Genomic DNA, 26,661 nt, shown 5'->3' on the forward strand with positions numbered 1-26,661 from the left:
ATATATATATATATATATTTATATATAAATAAATAAACTGTTCTTGGATGGTTGGGAGAGGTTGCTCTTGGAGGATGTTTTTGTACCATTCTTTATTCATGGCTGTATTCTTAGGCAAAATTGTGAGTGATCCCTCTCCCTTGGCTGAGAAGCAACCCCACGCATGAATGGTCTCAGGATGCTTTACTGTTGGCATGACACAGGTCAAAGACTTTTGGAGGATGGCCTGGTGTCAAGAAGAGCAGCAAAGAAGCCACTTCTCTCATGGAAAAACATCAAGGACAGACTGATATTCTGCAAAAGGTATAGGGATTGGACTGCTGAAGACTGGGGTAAAGTTATTTTCTCTGATGAATCCCCTTTCAGATTGTTTGGGGCATCTGGAAAAATGCTTGTCCAGAGAAGGAAAGATGAGCGCTACCATAAGCCCTGTGTCATGCCAACAGTAAAGCATCCTGAGACCATTCATGTGTGGGGTTGCTTCTCAGCCAAGGGAGTAGGCTCACTCACAATTTTGCCTAAGAATGGTGCCAAAAGACCCTCCAAGATAAACTTCTCCCAACCATTAAAGAATAGTGCCTTTTCCAGCATGATGGAGCACCTTTCCATAAGGCAAAAGTGATAACTAAGTGGTTCAGGGAACAAAACACAAACATTTTGGGTCCATGGCCAGGAAACTCCCCAGAAATGAATCCCATTGAGAACTTGTGGTCAATCCTCAAGAGGCGGGTGGACAAACAAAAACCCATAAATTCTGACAAACTCCAAGCATTGATTAGGCAAGAATGGGCTGCCTTCAGTCAGTATTTGGCCCAGAAGTTGATTGACAGCATGCCTGGGCTAATTGCAGAGGTCTTGAAAAAGAAGGGTCAACACTGCAAATATTGACTCTTTGCATAAACAATGTAATTGTCAATAAAAGCCTCTGACACTTATTAAATGCCTATAATTTTACTTCAGTATACCATAGTAATATCTGACACAAAGGTCTAAAAACACTGACATAGCAAACTTTGTGAAAACCAATAATTTTGTAATTCTCAAAGCTTTTGGCCATGACTGTATATATATATATATATATATATATATATATATATATACATATATATATTATATGTGTGTATATATATATACACACATACATATACATATATATATATATTGTGATAGAAGCACTGGAGAAGTATGGAATGGCTTCTATGTGTGTCCCAGATTTCTGTCCTATGTGTTTTGAAACCCCCAGGAGAAGTCTGTTTGAAAAAATAGACTAGAAATGTCGGCTTTGGTGAAAAGCCAGAATGGGTCATGGGGGTGTGGATGTGAGGAGAGGGAGGGCTCCATCCACAGGCCACTCCAGGTGTTGGGCCTTTCAGCCTGGTAGCAGGCTCAAAAGGGCTTGCACCTGGAAATGGCTGATATAAGCTGGGTTTAGTTGTGGCTGAATCTCACACATGGGAGAGCAGGTCCACAGGCTAGCTTGCTCTGAGACACTGTTTGATACAAACTTGTACGTACTGTGGACTTGAACTTGTTTTAGTGCTCAGATAGTGAGGGAACCTACTGTCTAGTTAGAGCCCAGATGGGCTAGGATTTTGTTTATGTTTTATTTTGTTTATGTGTCTGGTACAATAAAGACTGGCTCTGACCAGCTTGCACGAGAACCCCAGAACTGTGTCCTGTTTCTCCAGTTGCTGTGTGTGTAAAGAGGGAGTCCACCTACCCCAGGAGAGGGACCCCTATGTGTCACAATATATTATATATATATACATATATAAAATCTTAAAATATATATCTCTCTCTATAGAGAGATATATAGCAGGCAGAGATCCATGCTTTGCCAAAATTCTAATATATTGCCGTGGTACTCCAAAACCCCCGAAAAATATATCAAAATGTATATATACAGCAGCATGAAAACAGCAGCAGACCCATATATATATATATATATATATATATATATATAATGCTGTATATATACACACACAAAATAAATACAATTTTAATAATTGATTATATATAGAGATTTCACACTCTCTTTCTCTCTATGGAGGCAAATAAATTCAGTACGATGTACAATAGCCGCATGAGGGAGCTACCACAGCTATTAAATACACCGCACTGTTTGGGCAGCTAAAGGTTTTCTTGTCGCACCCCCCTGTTTCCTGGCCGCAGGGTATGTAATGCAGTGCGTGGCTACAGTGGCCCCCTATCTTTAAAATTGGAGTGGCAAGGGGGAAGATGTCATCCTGCCCCCCTCCCCCCCACCCAGCCCTAGCAAAGAGGGAATCTACTTGTGGGGGATGGGCACACTGGCGCGTGGGCGGTGTCAGCAGCACTAGGGGGTTGGGTAGTCCTAGGGGTTGTCCTCCACTGACACTGAGCGGTGTCAGTCAGTGTAGTGGGTGGAGGCATTTAGCTTTCTCTCAGCGCTGCGGCTGTAGCCACACCTTTGCCCTTGATCCTGAAATCTATTAACAAACTTTAAGTCTAATAGATTTCAGGATAGGGGGTATCCATCTAACATCATACAGGCTTCTATGAATAGAGCCAGGAATACTAATAGAGATACCCTACTACAAAATAGGACTGTAATTAACAAAGATACAGAAAAGGCATCTGATTATCGGTTTATTACCCAATACCATAGAGCTAATAAGGAACTCTCATAAATATGAAAAAAATAACTGCCACATTTTGAAACTTGATCCAGTCTTATCAGATTATTTACCGGGAATGTCCCACTATAGTTTTAAAAAAAAAAGCATAAACTTAAAATCTTTGACCTGTAAGAGTCAATGAAAGATTCACGACACTAATGGCCCATCTAAAACATTCTTGGAGCTTACTGGATGTTTTCCTTGTGGAAAATGTAAAATATGTCCATTTGGTGACAGGGGTCCGAAAATTGTGGATGAATATGAGGGACAGCCAAATAAGAATATAAATCTTTTATTAACTGCCACTCAACATTTGTTATCTACCTTATAATTTGTCCATGTGGACTACGTTATATTGGTAAGACTAAATGAAAGCCGAAGATCCATATGTTGGAGCATTTACGGAATATAAAAAATGGTTTGATGAATCACAGTGTTTCGAAACACTTTAAACTATTTCATAACTGCAATCCAGCAGGTCTAAAATGTAAGGGGATCGAGTTTGTTCCAGTTAATAAAAGAGGTGGTGACAGAGAGAATGCTTCTTAAAAGGGAGTCCTTCTGGATTCTTACTCTTAATACCCTAACTCCTGTGGGTCTGAATGAGGGTTATGAGATCACCCCATTTATAGAATGATCTGTATAAACTAGGGATGAGCAGGTTCGGTTCTCAGAGAACCGAACCCACACGAATTTCGGGGATCCGGCCAAGCTCGGATCTCACTGCCTGCCCCGGATCCCTCACCCAAGGCAAAACCTTGCGATCTCGCTGTCGGGTCACAAGGTTTTGTACTGAGCGGGCTTAATGCTGATTGACTGAGAGAGCCGTCTGTCACGGCTCTCAGCCAATCAGCGTTAAGCCAATTTAATATGCACACAGGAAGCAAAAGAAGATGGTGCCCGCCATCCCCCGATGCCTAACTCCACCGGCACCCCCCACTGCTGACACCACTGGCACCCCCACTGGCAGCATCCCCTGCTGCTGACACCACCACTGCTGACACTGCTGGCACCCCTGCACTGCTGCCCCGCGTGCTGAGGACACCATCAGCGACTTTAATTTTTTATATATTTTTTCATGTAATGTTTCATGCATTTTTTAATGTCATTTTTTATGAAATTATATACTGTATGTGGTGTAATGTAATATATAAGTTCTTATAATGTTATTGATTTGATTAGACCTAGAACTCCTGTATAAACCTGATAAACTTGTGGAATATAAGGTGTGATAGGATCACTGGTGAAGTGGTCTGTGACAGGGACATTGGTCCCAGATTCCAGTCCTATGTGTGTTAAATCCCCAGGAGAAAGTCTGCAGTGTAGCAGGCTTGAGTCTCGGCTTTTTGAAAAGCCGATTTGGGTCCTGGGAGTTGTGGGTGAGAGGAAGGGCTCCACCCACGGCCACTCCAGGTTTTGGGCCTTTCAGCTTGGTAACAGGCTCATTAGAGCTTCCAGCTGAAGATGGCCAACATATGCTTAGTTTGTTTAGGGCTGAGTGTCTCACCTGGGTGAGCAGACAGGGAGTCTGCTCAGAGACCCTGGGAAACCTAGCTATGAGGACTGTGCTGTGCTTTTGTTGCTGGTAAGGGCATTAGGCCCTGCCAGGTTCATGTAGTGAGGGAAATCACTTGTAAAGTTAGAGCCCATACAAGGCTAGGATTTATGTTTGTTTTCTTTATGTAACTTCTGACATTGTACTTGCATCCAGCTTGTACTTGCATCCAGACTGGTGTGCTGTTTTCCCGGCTGCTGTGTGTGTAAGAAAGGAGTCCTTCTACCCAGGAGAGGGCCCCCTAACCCGCCTGAAGGTCACAAAGGGTTAAGAGTAATGTATAGTACTCTCTAATTGATATGCATCAAATAATACAAATTTATGGATTATCTATTTTGCTATCTACATGATATTGTACAGATGGTGGTAAGGGAGTTCTAGTGTCTGATTCCACTCTGATGAGCGTGTTTTGTTTACAAGTATAACTCCAGCTATGCACTTAGTTGGTTGGTTGGCAGTCATGTAAATACCGGGCCTCAGCGTCACCCAGTCCCGCCCTCTGACAAAGTCATCTGTCAAAATGCATTAGAGCGTGGCCTGAGTGACGTGATCCTGACTCCACTGGTGTCCCCGTGCTCCTTCCTGATTCCCAGTGGTCCGGCATGCTGCAGCAGTTTGACGGCAGCTTGAGGCAGGTTTCCGAATCTTCAGGAGGATGGTTGGTGATTGCTGTGGAGTATTATTGTTCATGACATGTGTTAACCACTCCACAGCATATTTATACTGGGTATGCACTATGCACACATCTCGGGCAGTCTTGCACTAATTTTTAATTAGAGTGTGTTTAAATAAACTTTTCTTGCACTATGGAGCACCCCTCTCTGCTTTGCTTTTATTACATTTCTTCACCCGTGGGATCCAGGACTCCATGTATACAGAAGGGAGCAGTGGTCCATTCACATTGAAATAAGGACACCAGTGCTTCAACACTTGTTACATTTGTTGTTAAGTGTTGGTGAGCTGAAATGCACACCATATTGTGTTGAATTTAGCATAACCGAGTCGGATCCAAGCAGGCTCGGAGTTTCCCGCCTGGTCGGATCTCGAAACCGAGGCAAAATTAAAGAGTCAGAAATCTCACGGTTCACGAGCTTTCATCTCTATGATTAATGTAGTATATAAAGGACCATGCGATGGATGCCATTTCACTCCGGCTGTGGAGACTGAACAGGGAGGGTGGGTAGTGTAGGGCTGGGAGAGGTTCTGGTGCTGTCTGCTGTGTCCTGGGCTGGTGACTGCTGATCCATTCTGGTCTCTGGTCTCGGTGCTGTCACTGTTACTGTGCTGTCTGCTGATCCATCTGGGTTGTCTGCTGTGTCCTGGGCTGGTGCTGCTGATCCATTCTGGGCTGGTGTTTTTCATGTCTGCTGTGTCCATCTGGGCTGGGGCAGAACTGCAGATACAACTGGGCTTGTGCTGTGTCCATCTGCGCCCAAGTTCTGGACTCCAAAAAAAAAAAAAATATAGTCAAAAAAAAAATCAAAGTGTCTGTTTTTCTGTGTGCGTGTTAGGCTTAACCGCAGTACAGCACAAGATCCAGCCAGCAACGCAAGTTGCAAGCTAGTGCTGCCCAACTCCAGTCATGATCAATCGTTGCTCTGGGGCAAAGTTCTTCTGGAGCTGACAAACAATAAAAATCTTGTGTCTTTTTTTCTAATATTTTTGTGTGTGCGCACCACTGCACATGTGTGAATTTTGTAACCACACCTTGGCTACACTATTGGTGATTGTTACACTGCTTCAAGACTGCAGTAAATATGGAGGGCTGTCACATGACAGGAGAGCAAGGCCAAGAACCACATGTTGTAGCTGCCGCCATCAGGGCAAGGCCGTCAACTTCCTCGTCTTTTATGAAGGCCCATGCCCCAGGGCTTAAGTCACGCCATCCATATGGTAAAGCAAGTTTTACTAAAGTTCCGAAAAAAAAATTAAAGGATATTTGCCTTTAGATAAACAAAAAATTGGCAATATGCCATTCACTACACGAAGTGGCAAGGAAAGGATAAGACCTTGGCCTTTCTTTATGAAGACTGCCGATAGCCCTTCTGCTTGTAGTAGTAGTGGTGGTGGTCCAATTAAAAATGTGAACGTTGTTAAGACAGCTCCAGAAAAACCAAACTGTGTGCCCTGAGAAATCGAAATCACAAATCCCCGAAGAGAGTGCAAGTGTGTCCGCGGTTGCCATGTGTGAGCCTGACCAAAATACTAGTGTATTGGAGGATCCTCCAAGTTCCAACATTTGTGTGCCCTCTGTAAATGTGGGGAAGGGCAGTCAACATCTTGCACGCATAGGAGCTTATTCAGAGGCGGCCGTACGGTCTACGACCGCCTCGATGTTTTGCCAGTGCGCATGCGCACGAGGGAGCCGGCTCCCTCGTGCACATGCGTGAGACCCGCTACGACCAACAGCGCTGGTCATAGCGGGTCTCTTTCCAAAGGGGGCGAGCTGTCGATGTTGATTGACAGCTTGCCCCGTTTGGAGAACGGCCCGGGGGGGTGGCAGCCCAAACGTAGGTGTTCCTTGGGGAACGCCTGCCATTTGGGGGAGGCCCCACTGACATCACTAGTGATGTCAGTGCAGAGCTTCCAGCTCAGACAGAGCCAGAAGCTCTCCGGGGCTTACGACAAGTGAGACCCTACCCTAGGGTCTCGTCGTAAGCCCCGATGGTGGCGATGATCTCTGACCATCGCGACCATCACCCAAGCGGTCATTAGAGCTGTGGGTGTTAACCCACAGCCTAACGACCGCAACAGAGGCGGGCGGTCAGGGTGCAAGTGGCCGCCCAGTTTCTGAGCGACCGCTTGCATCCTCCGACTGCCTCTGAATGAGGCCCATAGTCATTGAGGATGCTTCTGTGGAATTGCACATGGAGGAGGAGGATATTTTGGTAGTTGAAGGTGCTAAGGATGATGAGGATGTTGATGCCGAGGATGTCCTTTGTGTAAGTAAGGCAACAGCTGTTGCCCATGGTTTGAAAAAGCCAAAGCCCATTGTTGTCATGCCGGGATAAAAGACAAAAAAATCTACTTCTCACGTGTGGAATTATTTCCATCCCGATCCGGACAACAGTTGTCAAGCCATATGTACCTGTTGCCCTGCAAGAGTGAATAGAGGGAGGGACCTAAACCACCTAGGAACCTCCTCCTTGTTACATCACTTGGAGTACATTCATCAAATATCAAAGTGTACATCGCAAAGTTCCAAAACTCAAAACGTAAAAAGTCCAGTGTCACCTACCTGCTCCCTCTCTGTGAGATCCAAGCACCTTTGATCTCCAACACCTGCATCATCAACATCCTCATTCGTCATTGGAAGTAGTCCTGCTGCATCCAATGTTGGTATTCGAAGCATGATTGACTCCTCTCCTATCCGCGATTCCTCAGAAGGATCCCTGATGACTACACCTGTTGCTGCTGTGAGTGGATCTTCATCCCAGAAGGGGAACAGGGGGAAGACTACTTGTAGCGTATCCTCCAAAAAACAATTAACTGTCAAACAATCGTTTGAAAGGGCAAACAAGTATGACAGCAATCACCCATTTGCAGAACAGACTACTGACACCATAACAGCTATGCTGGTATTAGATGTGCATCCAGTATATGCCATTACTGCAGTGGGTTTTCAACAGTTAATTAAGGTCCTGTGTCCTCGCTACCAGATACCTTCCTGATTCCACTTCGCTAGATAAACAATTCCAAGTCTGTACAAGGACATTAAAAAAAACCTTATTAATGCACTTAGAAATGCCATTGTACCCACTGTCCACTGATATGTGGACAAGTGGGACAAGGCAAACTAAGGATTACATGACTGTGACAGCCCACTGGGTAGGTGTATTGCCTACAACAGCAACAGCAGCATCATCTACAAAGAGACAGCTGATACAGAAGCAGGCTACTCTTTGTATAACTGGTTTCACTAAGAGGTATACCGCTGAGAAACTCATTGGAAATCATTGCTAAATGTCTTACCCCACTAGGACTCTCCTCGGGATTTGTGATTTCAGACATTGCCACCAATATTGTTAGAGCATTACATGTGGGTGAATTCCAACACGTCCCATGTTTTGCTCACACAATTAATTTGGTGGTGCAACATTTTTTAAAAAGTGACACGGTCATGCAGGAGATGCTCTCAGTGACCTGCAAAATATTTGGACATTTTAGACATTTGGCGACCGCTTGTCGAATATTGCATGACCAGCAGATACTGTTAAATTTGCCCTTCCATCAGCTTAAGCAAGAGGTAGTAACTCGATGGAATTTTACCCTTTATATTCTTCAGCGGATGAAGGAACAGCAAAAGGCCATCCAGGTCTATACATCGGACTATGACATAGGCCGTAGAGGGGGAATGCATCTTACTCAAGTGCAGTGGAGAATAATTTCCGTGTTGTGCAAGGTTCTCAAACCCTTTGAACTTGCCACACGTGAAGTTAGTTTAGAGACTGCCAGCTTGAGTCAGGTCATTACCCTCATCAGACTTTTGCAAAAACAGCTGGAGAAACTGAAGAAGGAGCTGAAACAGAGCGATTGCGCAAAGTATGTCGGACTGGTGGATCAAGCCCTTGATTCACTTCACCAGGATCCAAAAGTCATCAATCTATTGAAATCTGAAAAATAAATTTTGGCCACCATTCTGGATCCTCGGTTTAAGTCCTACCTTGTGAGTTTTTTTCCAACACACCAAAATCTAAAACTATGCAAAGAGCTGTTGGTCAAAAAATTGTCAGCTGCAGCCGCATGTGAAACGCCATAATCTCCTACTTCAGTTTCAACAGCTGCCAGGAAAAAACTAAATTTTCCTTACAGAATGCCTGCTGGTCATGCAGATCATTCACCAAAAATGACATCTGGTCGGGCTTGAGAGAACTGCCTACTAGTGACATGTCTTCTACCGTGACTATGTGTTTTACGGTCTCCATTCACAGAATGGTGAAGGACTATTTCAGAGATAACATCCTAATGGGCATGTCAGACAGTCCCTTTCAGTACTGGCAGGAAAAAGAGGCAATTTGGAGTCCCATACACAAACTGGCTTTGTATTACTTAAGTTGTCCACCCTCCAGTGTGTACTCCGAAAGAGTTTTCAGTGCAGCTGGCAATCTTGTCAGTGATCACGTAGGAGGTTACTTCCTCAAAATGTGGAAAAGATGATGTTCATTAAAATGAATTACAAATTCCACGAGGAAGACCTCTACCAACAATTACATCAAAAAATTACAGAGGTGCCTATGGTGGATTCCAGCAGGGACGAATTAATATTGTGTGAAGGAGAGAATGTACACAGTGATGGGGATGTTGAGGACACGGACAACTTGTAATGTAAAGCCAGTTTGTGTATGGGATAATTTTCACCTCCATGTTCAATGCACATTGGCAGCTTGTTTTATGGGGGTCCAAACAAACCAATAAATTTCAGCCACAATTGGCAGTCCTTGTCACTGAAATGATTGGTTTGTTAAACTGTCCTGTGTCGTATACAACATAAGGGTGGATGGGTGGGCCCAAGGACTATTCCATCTTGCAACTTTTTCCTTTCCATTATGTGTTGGTTGGGGCATTTCTGCCTGACATTTTAAATTAATGTTATGGTTGGTTTAGGAACCAATGATTTATTTTTAAATTAATTTTTTATAAATTTTACAGCCAGGGGCTGCACCCAATGAATTTTTTTAAATGAATTTATGATCAATTAAACAACCAGGGGCTGTACCCAATGAATTGTTTTTAAATTAATTTATTATTTATTATTATTTTACACCTGGCTGTCACTGTCATTGGCGTAGCTGCGCAGGAGTACTGTGCTCCTGTCTGTCGAGGGGCTGCTGCCCAAAATAATAACAAATTTTTTTGTGTGCATATCAGCCACACTTGTCATTGGCATAGCTGTGCATGGGTGCTGTGCTGCTGACTGTCAAGGGGCTGCATGAATATTGCAATTAAAACTTTTTTTTTAAGTTATTGGGTTAAAAAATTATTTTTATTTTTAATCTTAAACATAGCAGAAATGTTATCCTAACAGCTTATAAAGTTATATGCTCTAAAAAACTAAAGCCTAATTCTACCAAAAGAGAGACTGACACCACGGCTAAACACAAGAGCCACCTTCTGGATGTGAATTGTCTCATTTGCATGAGGAAAACCCAACCGTCAGATGAGATGGATCTCAGCCAGTGGACAACATTGAAGTTACCATTAAAAAGTCACAATGGAAGACTACAGTGTGGAGAATCTTTCTTCACAGTCAGGAAAGGCCTCAGAGAACATGAAAAAAGATGCTCTAGGTGCTGCACTTCAAGGTATTTCTCCATCATGTTCTGCAGTGTGGAAAGGTTTCATTCACATGTTTTCTATAAAGCAGTTCAAAGTTACAGCCTTCAAAGTGTCTGGCTATAACACCCACCTTTGCCAGGAATTACCAAAGCTTATTACAAGCAAAGGATTCATCTGTCCGGAATCTGTCTGGGAATTCATGGAATATATTTGGCCTGAATGCACTAAGACATCCAGTAATTGTGTCACTGTGTTCTGTTGCCTACTTTATTCCTACCTGAATCGCAAACTGAAATACGGAATAGTAAGCACAGACAACATGGAGGCCTTTGTTATTCCGCTGCCTGAATGCCAACCAATACCTCCCAGACTACACCCACTGGGGGACCAGGTCTTGATAATGACCAACCCCATCTCTTGCTAGGCCTTTTTCTTCGAAACCATCCATTCTGGACTTCCTGTCCAAAAAGGGTAAGCAGGGTACAGAAAGAGGAGCTAGATGTCCCCAATGACATTGTTTTTCTTCTATCATAGATGATGTGGAGAGATAAGAGCTTCAGATGTTGGAACAGGGGCTCCCACCTATTTGGCTTTCCTCCAGGGAACAGAGCTCTGTTCCTCAGGAAGTGTATATGCCTGAGCTGATAGGTAGGTAGTCTCTGTCTGTTGGTAAACACCCTTCAGGAGATGGCAACCCAGAATAACAACAACTATAATATAATGTTTCCCTTGATAAGAACCAGCCTGATCCCATACCCCATATGGCCAACTCATAACATGACACCCAGTTCGCAGCCTCCTCTTCCTTATGACATTAATCCAGTCGCCATGATTGATCAATCAGCTATGTGTGGTCCACCCAATTTTTGGCCTTCTACATTCTATTCTAAGTTTCTAACATTCACATATCTAAGAAGTGGACAGTGGGAACAATGGCAGTTTGAAGGCCGCTAACGAACTTTGTTTTTTTTAATGTCTCTGTACAGGTTGGGAAATTCTGTTACAGAACAGAAGGTTTGCAAAGAATTATTTAAGTCAATTGTCTATTTATTTTTGGAAAGCACGCTTCCTGGTCCCCTTCTGGGATAAAAAAAATCAACTCCCAGCAAGCAGACATGGCGCTCAAGAAAGAATTCCCAAGAAAGACACAACGTAATACTTAAACCTTAAGTCTGAAATGTTGCATTTGCTGCTCTGTTCCGCTTGTTCGCAATATATCTCATATGGTTAAGTGGACAGTGGATGCAATGGCAGTTTTAAGGCCACTATGTTTTTTTTATGTCCCTGTACAGGTTGGGAAATGCCTTTATAGAAGATTTGCAAAGCATTATTTAAGTAAATTGTTTATTTATTTTTGGAAAGCACGCTTCCTGGTTCCCTTGTGAGCTGTGAAGTGGTCAAAATTGACTGGAAGCTAGTGGAAATAAATGTTATTGAGGTTATTAATACTGTAGGAACAAAAAAAGGCCCATTTTATGTGATTTTAGCTGTTTTTTTTTATTTTCAAAGAAAAAATCCAAATCCAAAACCAGAACACGAAAACAAAACACGGAGGTGAGGTTTTGGCAAAACCAATCCAGATCCAAAACCAGGGAAGATCCAGATCCAAAACCAAAACACGGGGGTCAGCGCACATCTCTGATATATATATATATTTATATATATATAAAAATTACTCCGGATTCTGTGGTGAGTTACAATGTTAATTATCGGGGTCCGTTCAGACCAAGCTTATGTATGTATATTACATATGTAGGCCTTGTGGCCTGCTTTCTTCCCTCTGTCTTTTGGTAGACAGTGAGGGATGTTTATAAATAATTTGTAGGAATCAAATATACGTTCCTTGGACGATGTTTGGTGTTCCACTCGAGTCTTCCTATGTGATTGCTTTGTCGTGATAATCACTCTCCTCCGTAGAGCATCAACAACATATGGAAAAAAATATCCATGTATAAATAATCTTAAATTCACATCCCCATGGAGACAGAGAAAGTTTCAACATGCAGTCCCAAAGTTCCATGAGTAATGAAGGCGTACCCCACTCACAAAAGGGGCAGAATGTGTGTTCCTCAAAAGGTATCTTTCGAATGATCCTTCACCCACATATGTGCATTCAGCACTAGATCAAGGTGCTGCGTACCATTACTCACTTGGTGCTAAATAGATAAATACTTATAAAGGTATCTTTGTATATTTCATGCGGAACAAGCATACCAAAACTCACACTATATTCAGGATGATCTCTCACATCACAGTTTCTTTGAAGTTCCAACACGTCAAAATGGGATTCTACCCAAGATCCAAAGATGTTTCAATGTCCACCAGCCAAGTATTTAGTAAAAATAATTTGATTTATTCCAGTATCACAATTGAAAAATATTACACAAGTCCAAAGTATGTACAATATGCAAAAAGCAATATAAAAAACTGTAATCACCAGAAAATTGGTTAAAAAAGTATATCCAGTGCTGCTGCATACAGCACAGAGCAGCTCCCATCCCGATCGTTGGCTGATTACTCACCTGGCCTGAATGAGCTCGGTACAGCTGCTGACTCCCTAGTACCCTTATCAGCATCATGGATGTGATGTGTCACATGTCGCTGATGAGGGGACTAGGGAGGGAGCATCTGTACTGGGCTCACTCAGATCAGGTGAATAATCAGCGGCAGATATGGAGTAGTAGGCTCCGCATTGCTTGGGGGAAGGGGGGTAGGCTCCATATGGCTTTGGAGGGAGGGTAGGGGTGGTATGCTCCATGTGGCTTGTGGAGGCCCCCACAAGCCTTAATACGGCCAAACACATCCCATTTGGGAGGGATGTGTCAAAACTGATATCTAAATTGCAGTGTAATAATAAAGCTGTGCAGTATTTGTGGGCTACATGCAAAAGCAGCCAGTATTTATTCCACATGAAAAACAATGTATGCATTTGCACCCATTGCAGTGCAACATGGTTTGTCCAGGTGCACCGTTACTTGCTCTAGCTAACTCTATTCCCAAGTTTGAATCAAGCCCTGTGGCCAGCTAGTTGTGGATCAATGTGGGAGTCCAAGGGCTGTAGTAAGCCACTGAAGGAAGCGCAGTGCACACACAGCATCAACTGTTTCATGTTAACGGAGGCACAATACGCCCCTGGCTGTAGCTTAACTATATAAAACAGGACATTGGGGCTGATTATAAGCTGTTAATTAGTGAATCTTTATACACATCTTTATATACAGCACTCACATATTTAAATGCAGCAGAAGGCATTTTGTGTAAATAAATGCCTCCTGCCGACTTTTGTGATCCGCTTCTGCATCTGAGGACACAGCATTGGTTTGCTGTGTGTGGCCATCATTCATGAAAGATAATTTAATTGTTGCAGCATTGTGATCTTAGGATCAATTCTATCACTACAACATGCCTAAATAATCTATCCTAATACGCAATGTTCTGGGAGATGTCCATGAATGATTTTGAATAATCGGAAATCAATGCACATCCTTACTCCACACATATTGATTCTTTAACACTGATGATTCATTTTCTACACCATCAGATGGGAAAATCAATAGGAACTACAGTTTGCCAATCGCTCCACATCCCTACAGTATGATAGTTCTGGCGGGATCAGGGCCTGTGTCACAGATGCACATTGTTGATGACCACGTTGGACGATATTCTCACTATGCGCATTTGTCCCAATGATTTACCACTCTAAGATGCTAATCATGATTGCATGCAGATATATGAGCATGTCAGGGAGGTAATGTACAGAAGGAGAAATTGCACCTCCATAGTGCTGGTGCAAACTCTGATGGTGCCACCAATAGTGTATTAATGCTCACAGCGGAGGATTAGCACTGCAGCCGACAGGTCTCTCAGTAGGAAACACATTGGCTGTGACATTAGTATAAAGTTGCATTTCCGCTGAGAAAAAATACGCAGATGCGGCTAGAATAACGTGCTTTTCTGAGTCAGGCCCTCAGGCTGCAATGAAAGACGCTTAGGTAAGGAGCCTGTGCAGTGTAGGGAATAAGCTGCAGAGACGGCATTTGAGGATAAAGCCGTTTGTATGTAGGGAACACAGATGGACATGAGGAGAAGAATCTGTTATGGGGGGGTCATGCGATAACAAAATCTACACATCAGCAGTGCGACATCTGTGCATGCACAGATCTCTCACCATCATAGTCTGCAAACCTATTGAGTTTGTGTACAAATCTGAATAAAGCCCCTTGATCGTTGACCCTATTGGCTGCAGCATACCTATATAAAACAGGTTTATTAAGTTGCCCAGAGAATAACAGGTCCTTTAGCCCACTTGGTTCTAGCTTAACTATATAAAAATGGCTAGATGCAAGTGGCTAAAGGACCAGGTCCTTCTGCCTATGTGCTGCTGCATACCAATATAAAGCAGGTTACTTATAGTGCCTGGAATATTAAAGGTCCTCCAGCCCATTTGTTTCTAGCTTAATTAGATAAATATGGCTTGATTCAATTCTGCTAATTGGTCCTCCTGCCTACTTGGTTGCTGCATACCTATATACTTGGTTTCTCCTTGAGCAATACCATACAAGAACTTGAATTATCAGATAATTTGACTATATCTATAACCTAATTCTACAAAGTCTTCAAACTTTTATACATCTCTTCCTTAGTGAGAGGAGGCAGAAATGGGTTGACAGCCTAAGCATAGCTAAGGGAACTGTAATGTTATGCTCCAGTCTATGTCTTTAGAGGAATCTAAAATAAAACTTCTTCAGAGAACTACCTAAATGCCAGGCAATTAAGCTGGGTGCTATTATCTGTAGTGAGGAGTGACCACTGCTACCAAGACTTTTGTGACCTCTGCTCAGCTACATTAAAAATAGAGATTGTTTTTGTCAGGAGCTCATCAGAACACAAAATCAAAGACAATTGTATTAAATTATATGTTGAAATGTTAGATAGCATATCGTATGTCACGGCTGCTGACACTTGAGACTCCTGGAAGGAGTCAGGCCTACTGGGCACTATAAACTGAGGTGGTTTTAGGAGTGACCTTTTCATGAAATCTCAGTAACACAGAATAAAAGTAAACATAATTTATTCACAGGCAGAATATTATAGCAAAGTTTCACATAAAGTCTCAACAACACAGAAGTTCAGATAGGCAGTAATCAATATAGGAGTAAACCCCTATATGTAAATAAAGTCTCTGATACAAATGTGGTAGGGAACCCCGAGTCCAATATGAGGCAAGACCTCAGGATGGTATAATGGACCTTACTAGGGTTCAGCCCTGTAGATTGATGAAAATCCAGAACAGGGTTGAGCCCTGCAATGTAGTGAAGATCTGGAACAGGGTTGAACCCTGAGACGTGGTGAAAATCCAGAATAGGGTTGAGCCCTGTGATGTACTAAAGGTTAGAGTAGGGTTGAGCCCTGTGATGTACTAAAGGTCAGAGTAGGGTTGAGCCCTGTGATGCAGTGAAGATCCGTGACAGGGTTGAGCCATGTAATGCAGTGAAGTTCCGGAGCAGGGTTGAGCCCTGTGATGTAGTGAAGATCCGGAGCAGGATTGAGCCCTGTGATGTAGCGAAGATCCAGGACAGGGTTGAGCCCTGCGATGCGGTAAAGGTCCAGAGCAGGGTTGAGGCCTGCAGCGTGCCAAAGATCCGGAGCGGGGTTGAGCCCCGCGATGCACTAAGGGTCCAGCGATGATAACTGTAACGGTGCAGTTGACAACTGTAGTAAAGGTGAGTTCAATGTCCATGGAAGTAGAAGACAACAGGCAAAGTAAATAATCCAGCAGGAGATGCGACCACAGCAATGGAGCAGAATAACAATACTTAGGCAATGGCAATGCTGAGCTCTATAGTGCGGCTGGTAACCAGTATCAGAAGTTTAACCGAAATACGGGCAGAGATATAGCAAAGTCCACAGCAAACCACAGGCACAGGAGGGATCTGGAAGGAGTCCAAGAAAGACCTGAAAGTAACGTTGCACAGACACTGAGACACAGTTAGTAACAGGCTTTATACTAGAGGTCTGTGATCCATAGGAAGTTCAGAACATGTGACCCAAATGGAATCAGGTTTGAAATAATAAGCAATCAGAAATCCTACAACCTGACAACACCTTTGAGACAGATGATCATTTTAACTCTATCCCCTGTATGTGGAGAACGCCAGCAACCAGGATAGCTCCTCCAACGACCACAATGGAACTTTGGCAAATGTAGTTTATCTTTACGTACTGAAATAGTCACAGTCCTGACATCGTGGTGCTACAGGTATGGAAATTGTACACAAACACCTGGGACAATGTAGAAATAAGAAAAATATTATTTTGGTAGCTAGTATCTGATCAAATTACATTAAATGTAACTATTGCAACATGCTAGAACAGAAAACTAATAATCTGATTGGCTAAACTATTATGGATAAACTTGGAGAAAAATGTCATGATCATAACGGAAAGGATACTATTACATGTATGTATAGAGAACAGCATCCATTTATATAGAGAGCGAGAGAATAATCACAATTTAGAAAAGTTATACAGTACATTTGTGAAATTTCTTTAAAAGTTTTCACATTTATGAACAACTTGCTAAAGAACCTGACATTGCTGGGGTTTAAATCTTCAAGGTATTAAGTTTTATTATGTGATGTCATCCAAATCCATCAAGTGGAAGGCCCAGAACAGGCTCCTGGGTCAAAGTTCTGACCAGAGTACACAAACGGGAGGGCCGACTGGGACCTCAACCCCCTAGTATGTCTTCTGGGATCCAATGTTACCATTCAGTGAAGATTTTCATCCAATTACAACCAGCGGAAGGCTCAGAACAGAACCAGTTAAAGTTCTGCCCAGCGTACACCAATGGGAGGTCTGGCCAGGGCCCTAATCCCCCTAAAACCTGGCCAAGATCCAAATGGACCACCTCACGTTGGTTTCATCCCAATCGGTACAGGGTTGTCCTAATGCATAACCAGACAGACAACAAACAAACAGACCAATTAATTGTATAAAATTTGTAACAATAAAACATATATATATATATATATATATATATATACACTGAATTAAACAAACCTTACCATAGTGACATATTTTCCCTTATAGGTTTTCTTACGAGCTACAAATGAATGCAAGTGTGCAGTATTATGCTGTACTGTATATGCTGTGAGCCAAGAAACTTTCAAGACAATGGTAATAATTTGCTGTGATTGTATATTTTCAAAACATGAATATTGTAAACAGGTAGAACTGATCTGCTGATGCAATGAGGTGGCTAAGAGGGTAATGATATAAGTGGTACAGATATCTGTAGCTGTATTGCAACATGTTTCAACCAACCTTATTCCCCTTCCCTAAAAGCATCCCGTTAATTTTGTGAACTGCTGAAAGTATGCATGACATTGAAGAAGCATTGATTAACATGGCACACTTCCATCTGTCCTGAAATAGAGTAAAGTGCTGTAGCCTCAGATTGGGACTCTCCCCCATAAATTGAGACAGTTGTGAAGCATGAAAGAGAAAGTTATTTAGCAACAGCTCACATTATTGTCCATCTGCAATTCTTTGTTTTTGCACATACATTTTCACTAGGTGAGAAATGTATTGCTCATGTGTCCACAGTATTACTATGCAACTGTACTGTGGCTATGAAATAATCTATGGAATAATCTATCTAATAAGTTAGAAAGTGTGTCTGTCTGTCTGTTTGTCCTTTATGCACAACCAGAGTTTTGGACCTAGCTCCACCAAATTTGGCATGGTGGTATAGCTTGCCCAGGATTAGGGTTTTGCCTAGGTTTGAACTTTGTTATGGCCACACACTGTCACACAATCTCTAAAAAATGGGGACACTCTTATCAGTGGTGTAAATTCATCCTAGACGCCTGGAGGCAAGTTATAATTTGGTGCTGCATACCCCCTCCCCACCCATCGCAGCCGCTGACACTGTATTGTAGCAATTCGCATGCAGACAGGCTATAGATAGACAAAGGCAGCAGCTGATGGTCTGACATATAGCTCTCCACTAGTGTATGGTGGCTTCTCAGGTGCTGGGAAAAGGTGTCATGTATTGGGCGGCCGTGATGGTACACTCCAGGTACATAGTTACAGCCCTAAGTGGGGTGAATATGTTGTGGACAATGGAGGAGGTGCCCCTTCAGAGCTGGAGCCCAGCGGCAGGTCCCTCCATTGTCTCCCATAGTTCTGCCCCTGACTCTTACATTGCACAAGTACCAGGGCTGGCTCCATTGGAAATTGACAGTCTGCCAAAAACCTGTGTGAAAGCTACAAAAGTATCCTTTAAAGCTGAGTACACACTAGACGATATTTTACACGATGCTTCGGAATGACAAATCGTGTAAAATATGTCCAAATCATGAGTGTCCACTCATGATCACGATGCCAATGTGTGTACCCACTGGTCGTACATTGCATCTTCAGATCTTGCCTACAGCAGGCAATATTTGCCAATCTTGTACAGAATTTTGTGCAGATTGTTTGTGTGTTTGCACTGACAGACAATCTAATGAGCAATCTATTGTCCATTCCATGTCACTTGACTGACATATCCCTGTACACGTCCAGTCTCCATTTTGTGCAACATCGTGCCTTGGAAGGAGATGGATGCAATTCCAGCAGCTGGCACACGTGATCGCGTGGACCTTTGTATTTTGGTGAGTATAATGATAGATAGTGCTGCTGAGCACCAATGTATGCAAACCCTGTCCACCAATGTGTACAATGCATGACCCACCCACTGACCAACAACGTGTTTATTAATGCATGACCCACCCACTGACCACCAATGTGTAAATGCATGATCCACCCACTGACCACCAATGTGTAAATGCATGACCCACCCACTGACCACTAATGTGTAAATGCATGACTCACCCACTGACCACCAATGTGTACAATGCATGACCCACCCACTGACCACCAATGTGTTTATTAATGCACGGCCCACCCACTGACCACCAATGTGTATGCATGACCCACTGTTCACCAATGTGTACAATGCATGACCCACCCACTGACCACCAATGTGTTTATTAATGCATGACCCACCCGTTGACCACCAATGTGTAAATGTATGACTCACTCACTGACCACCAATGTGTATGCATGACCCACTTTTCACCAATGTGTACAATGCATGACCCACCCACTGACCACCAATGTGTATGCATGACCCACTGTTCACCAATGTGTACAATGCATGACCCACCCACTGACCACCAATGTGTTTATTAATGCATGACCCACCCATTGACCACCAATGTGTATGCATGACCCACTGCTCACCAATGTGTACAATGCATGACCCACCCACTGACTACCAATGTGTTTATTAATGCATGACCCACCCGTTGACCACCAATGTGTAAATGCATGACCCACCCACTGACCACCAATGTGTAAATGCATGACCTACCCACTGACCACCTATGTGTATTAAATGCATGACCCATCCACTGTCCACCAATGTGTATTAAATGCATGACCCACCCACTGTCCACCAATGTGTATTAAATGCATGCCCAACCCACTGTCCACCTATATATATTAAATGCATGACCCACCCACTGTCCACCTGTATGTATTAAATGCATGACCCACCCACTGTCCACATGTATGTATTAAATGCATGACCCACTGTCCACCATTCCGTGCCCAGTCCTATTGTGTATATATAATATATATTTAATTCATATTATAAGACATAATAAAATAATGAAATGATTCTAAAAACTATTGAAAAAGGTAAGAAGAAAAAATTAACTTTAACATTAAAACACCATAGGATTAACAACATAACTAAAAACAACATTAAAACAACAACACAATGCAACATTAAAAACAACAAAACAGATCAACATTATAAATACTAATAAATAACCAAACTCATTAAAATCATTATAAATTCGTATGCGTCCATTTGTTTATTTTTTCCCCTAGCAATGTCTTTGGATAAGGAACACAAATTTATAATTGGCTTCCTGGAGCTTTATGAAGCTAAAGAGTGTCTCTGAAGGGTCTCCTGTCGTGACTATTCCAACAAGTCCAAAAAACTATTGTCATTCAGGAGTTGGTCCAATATAGCAGGCCATACTACAGTGACGCAACAGTTAAATGGGTGAGAAATAAAGTCCTGAATCTCGGGACAGTCTTTGTGAAAGAGCGGAAGAAAGGGGAAGAGTCCAGGAGATCTGGAGCCTTCGCTGATGAAGTGTACTGGCCCACCTTGTGGTATTAGAATATGATCTCTTCCTGGAGCAAGAACCTCAGTGACAGTCACTTGTCCTGATGGCCGAGCGAGAGGGATAAGAGGAGGTGGCCGAAGTTGCCAGTGTGGCATCCGAGGCAGGTTTAGTGAGTAGAGACACAGGGCCTTAGTGCACTGCTGATGGCAGATTCCCGATGTTTGACAATGCAGCTTGGTTAAGCAAGGCACAGGAGGCATGGTGCCTCCTTCTGCATTACCATATTTGTAAGGATCACAATTGCAAAGCTGCCTGGTGCAGCCTTGCAATTACGATCCTTACAGAATCAGGCCCACAGAGTATACACACCATGTTTTTTTTTCAACATTACTTTTTTTTTAGTTCCCCAAATGTCAACTCTATTTTATTTTATCTGAGATCGTCCTCCTGCCATGGCACTGCTCCCAGTCCATTAAAATAGGTCATATATGAGGTGAATCCTAGAATAATTCACCTCAGGGTGCGCTCATTCGAACATCAGACACAATATAATACATTAATATTTTTTATTTAAAATTAAATACATTAAAAAACATATAAGAAATGTTATTTTATATATCAGCAAGAGTGGTATATAACACAATTAGCTCATATTCAACACAATTTATATCCTTTGTTCTATATATAAGCAATCAAAATTTGCATTTGTGCAAATGGTTAAATCATCTCCTAATGATTCATTTCACCCCATATATACAAAGTGTACTCCTCCCTCACTTGTTTTGCCAGTGCAGTCCTTGTGGTTTGCAATGGAGGTGTTGCCATAGATGACAACTGCCTAATCTCATCATGCTGGTCTAGGTCTTCTGGCATAGCTGTGCCTGCTGCCCTTTGTAGTTTTGCACCATAGAAAGTTATGCAGGACACTGCATGCCAAGATGCCCCAGTCTATCTGATACACATGTAGGTTTATTGAGGTGTGGAAAATGCGGAAGCAGTTACTTAGAATTCCAAATGCATTTTCCACAATACGGCATGCCCCGGAAAGCCTGTAAACGTAGATCCGCTGCTCTCTGGTCAGGCCCCTTTGCACATATGGCTTTATTATATTTTTGTGTAACGCGAAGCCTCGCCAGCCACAAACACAAAGTTTCTGACCGCGCTTTGTCTCCTCCACTGTCAGAAAATTGAGGGTCTTGGAGGTGAGCCTCTGGTAGAATGCTGTCTGTTTGAATGACCCACCATTCGAAGCACAGCCATTCTTGCCAATATCTACAAAGACAAATTCGTAATTGCCATTCACCACTGCCATGAGAACAATGCTGAAGTAACCCTTATAGTTATAATATTAGGATCCGCTGTTAGGGTGATGCGGATGTTTCCCATTAATGGCTCCCCCGCAGTTAAGGAAATTCCAACGTTGAACTTGGCAGGGACTCCGGACTTGAGTCTGATTAAAGTGTGAGGGGGATGTCTCTCTTTCCCCATGACCACCATCAACTGCACCTCCCCAGAAAATAAGGCAGCGCCAGGGAAGAAAGCAGCTTATTCATATATTTGCAAATGTATGTAACTAATACCTTTGAATATCTATTATCATGTAGGATTTAAGTATTTTTGATTTTGCTACAGTGTGCTGGAGGACAAATCCTTCTGTGCTCAGTGTAAACCCCGCCCTTTACAAGCACCTGTGCTATGTCATTAAGCTGATTTGAGCAACCACCTTATTTTTTGTTTGCAGTCTGGAGAGGCATGAAGGGAGTCAGCATTAGGAGGAGGTGCTGATCCTTATAGTGCCATGTGGAGGTTTTTGGGGTACCTCCAAGGTAAGTTAGCTCTCAGCTCATACATGTACTGTTATCATGCAGTACACCAATTTGTAATTATATGACCCAGAGTGGGTGCTACCATTATGTAGCAATAATTATTTTGGGGTGAGCGTTTGGGAGTGGGGCCCTCGGGGTTGTTCTGGCTGGAACTTTCTCATGGCATCACCACTTAATTCACATAGGATATATTTATCACTTCTCTAATTGTTTGTATATTATTTATGTCATTTTAATTCTTTCACATTTCATTAACATTTATTGATTTATCCTTACACACCTATCACCTTTTTTCCCTTTTTCGTGTGATGCCCTGGGGATGGTCCTTGGCTGGAATTTTTTGGGGTGCCTTGCTTCTCGGATGTGAACCTCTTAATGTTAGGGACACCAGTATAGAGGAGCCTTGACGATTGGCCTGGTGCTTATTCATATATTTGCAAATGTATGTAACTAATACCTCTGAATCTCTATTATCATGTAGGATTTAAGTATTTTTGATTTTGCTACAGTGTGCTGGAGGACAAATCCTTTTTTTCTGTGTTCAGTGTAAACCCCGCCCATTACAAGCACCTGTGGTATGTCATTAAGCTGATTTGAGTAACTACCATATTTTTTGTTTGAAGAAAGCAGCCGCCCATGGAGCCTGCAGATGACTTCTTGAGGCAGGCGGAAGAGATCTTAAGAAGGCCCCCTGACCACCTAGATTTTACTTTACACATTAATAGCCCCATGTGTCAGATGAGGCCTGAAATGCAGCTAGAGTTTTAGCATCTGCTGTACGAGTTGGTCATCAAGGTGATGAGAAATACTGTATTCTCCAACTTCCTACTTTGCTGCTGCTCATCACTGCCCACCTGCCCCTACCACCTGTAATGCCTCCCACCCAGTCGCAGCCACTCCCTCACCCACTAACCCATCTACCTCAAGCATCTACCATTTCCTAATAGCTACTCTATGGTATAAGACGGTGAGGATGCTGATTGGACATGGTCACTAAACAAATGGCGTAAGGATAGATTGTTGGAAGCCGGGGCCACAATCTTTACCTCCGCCATGTGTTCCTTGGCCTATTCAATCCAGCGTCTGACAACATATATCATAGAGCAACATAAATTTTGGGACTGATAAAACTTATCATAATTGCCTCTTACAACCATTTATATATATTACAGAAATGGATAATTAATTTATACGTTTTAATGCTGTTGCCTTCAGTATCAAAAAGTTTTATGTTTCCCAATAGTTGCTCTATGGTATACAGGTATGTTTGTGATGATACTGATTGGACACTGTCACTAAACACATGGCCTAAGGACAGATTGCTGGAAACCGGGGCCACAATCTGTACTTGTGCTATGTGTTTTTTTGGCCTATTCAATTTGGCGTCTAACTCAACATATATCATAGAGCAGCAAAAATTTTGGGACTGATAAAACTTGTTGATAATTGCTTTTTACATTAAAAATGTATATACAGTTTAAAAAAAATGCATTTTAAAAGTTATTTTTTCCATGTTTGGATTGCAAATTTTTAAGTGTTATCATTAAACGCAGCAAGGTTGGCAGCAAATTTTACACGGTTTTAAAGTGCTTTTACACCAATTTTCTACATTTATAAAAAAACAACAAAAATAAAATAAAAACTTTTTTCTTTCACAAGAAATAAATGTGTAGTGTGTTTTTCTTTCTTACTTTGCAAAACTGGTAATTCAGATCTTTAACAATAGCCTTGCAGGTCTCCGGGATGATGACGCCGGAGAGGAGATGAGGGACCCAAACATAAGGTCAGCCAGGGACCTTCCTGTAGCCAGGTACCTCAGGGTAGCCATCAGCCTCTCCTCAGCAGGGATAGCCCTCCGCAGCCTAGAATCCTGTCTCTGGATATAGGGGGTCACCAGACACAGCACCTCCTGGAAGGTGACATCATCCATGTGTAAGAAGTTGAGCTAGTCGTCCAGATTGTTCTCCTGAATCTCCATCAGCAGGGACATGTGAGAGTGAGTATACCTCTGTAGTAGCCACTCCTTGGTCCAGCATGCTCTCCTCCTTTTCTAGGCCCTCTCCTTCACCACCTTAGCCCCAGCATAGGATAGCAGAACTCTATACCGATAGGGATCCATCAGCACAGACTGCAGGATAAAATGCAGGAAAAACATACTTTGTTAAGCCAGGCAAAATAAAGCAGAGAATAGCAATGTACAGCATTCAGTAGGTATACACCAAGCCTCACTAGTCACAGAGCAGAAGTGCACAGACCTAAAATGTCTCCTGCTTTATATACCCCGTAGTTAAGCCTGCCCATTGTTTAAATTTAGCTGAAATCTTCAAGATCATTGTCAGGTGTTGGTAAACCAACAATTTATCATGCGCAATCTCATGATTTGGAAATCGTACAAAATGCACGATAGATTGTTGGTCAGATTGGACACTTTTTAGCACCATATTGTGTCCCGGAGTGTTGGGGAGCTGCCGGGGAGAGTTAAAGGGAAATCGCTCACAATATTGCATCGTGAGCATATCGCCTAGTGTGTACACACCTTAAGTGTCAAACTTTTGACTCATGCAAGTTCATATTGAATCTAGATTTAGTCCTTTTTAAAGTGACCATATATATTAGTCAGCCCTCTGTGTTTGAATGCTAGGACATAACTAGAACTTTGTGGGACCCATTGCTAGATCTTAAAAGGCCCCCCCCCAGAGGTAAAAAAACACATATTTGCCACCACAAAGAGCACATTAAGGTTATGCCACACAGTAGTACCCCATATACACATTATGCCATGCAGTAGTAGTGCCCCTTATACATTATGCCACACAGTAATGCCCCTTACACTACACAGTAAAGCCCTTTACACATTACATCACACAGTAATGCCCTTTACAAATTATGCCACATAGTAGTAGTGCCCCATATCACACATTGTTCCACACAATAGTAGTGCCCCTTACACATTATGCTCCCCCAGAACCTCACCTCACCTCTCGCCTACCCCTGTGTGCCATCAGCAGCTAGCAGGTGTGGATTTGGGGCCGGGCTGCCAGCTAATTACAATTTGAATCTGCTGCCGGTCACAAGCCAATTGGAGCTCGCAGACCAGCAGCCAGTCAGGAGCCACCACTGCTGATTGGCTGCCGGTCCACCAGCTCTGATTGCCTCATGATCGGTGGCACTGTCTCTCCATGTCTGCCTGATGGTGTATCAGCTGTGTAATCAGCTGCCATCCGGGGCCCACTCAGAGGCCCTGACTGGACAGGCCCACCTTGTGTGCATGACTGGGAGTGGCGGGTCACAGAGGCAGCTTGGGCATCATAGTAGTTGCACCCCTTGCGGTAGTTATATACTGTAGGAAAGCTTCATAGATGTTTTATCATGTCACATTGAGAACATTTTCTTTACTTGTTGTTTTACGCTCTTATAAAATTCATACATTTGAGGAAGATCCCACAATATCCTCATGAATCACTTTCTTTTAATACCTTTAGGTGGTTCCCCTATTACGACCATGCCAGGCAAGTGGTTATCAGATACGACCATACCAGACTGGGCTTTCCCTGACATGGTCGTATCTGATACGACCAGTCAGAAATGGCCACTAGGCGGCTATGGGAAGTTAATCTTCCCACTGCCGCCTATATCAGAGGGACCTTCTGGTCCCTCTACACCCGCGGCTCCCCCTCCTTTGTGTCCCGATCACTGCTGGCCACAGTGATCGGGCACCGTCAGCACCCCCCTCCCTACGAACTTCCATGGGCTAGCAACAATGACCCGATCACTGTGGCCAGCAGTGATCGGGCAGCTGGACCCACCCCTACAGTAAGAAGCAGCAGCTGCGGCTCTACAGTGATCACATAGTGATCACTGTTGTGTAGGAGCAGCAGCGGCGGCTCTGGCAGCCGCCGCTCTGCTCTGTATCCGGGCCGCCAGCGGGACATACTCCCGCTGCGGCTCTGGCTCTACAGTGATGATCACATAGTGATCACTTCTCTGTAGAAGCAGCAGCGGCGGCTCTGGTAGCCGCCGCTCTGCTATGTTCAGGGCCACTCCCTCCGGCCTCAGCAGCTCCTCCTCCTCCTCCTCCCTAATTATGCCCATGTGTATAAGGGCCCGGCATTTATATATATATATATATATATATATATATATATATATATGTGTAT

This window comes from Taudactylus pleione, unplaced genomic scaffold (assembly GCF_031769625.1).
Source record: "Taudactylus pleione unplaced genomic scaffold, aTauple2 ptg000400l, whole genome shotgun sequence".
NCBI lineage: Eukaryota > Metazoa > Chordata > Amphibia > Anura > Myobatrachidae > Taudactylus > Taudactylus pleione.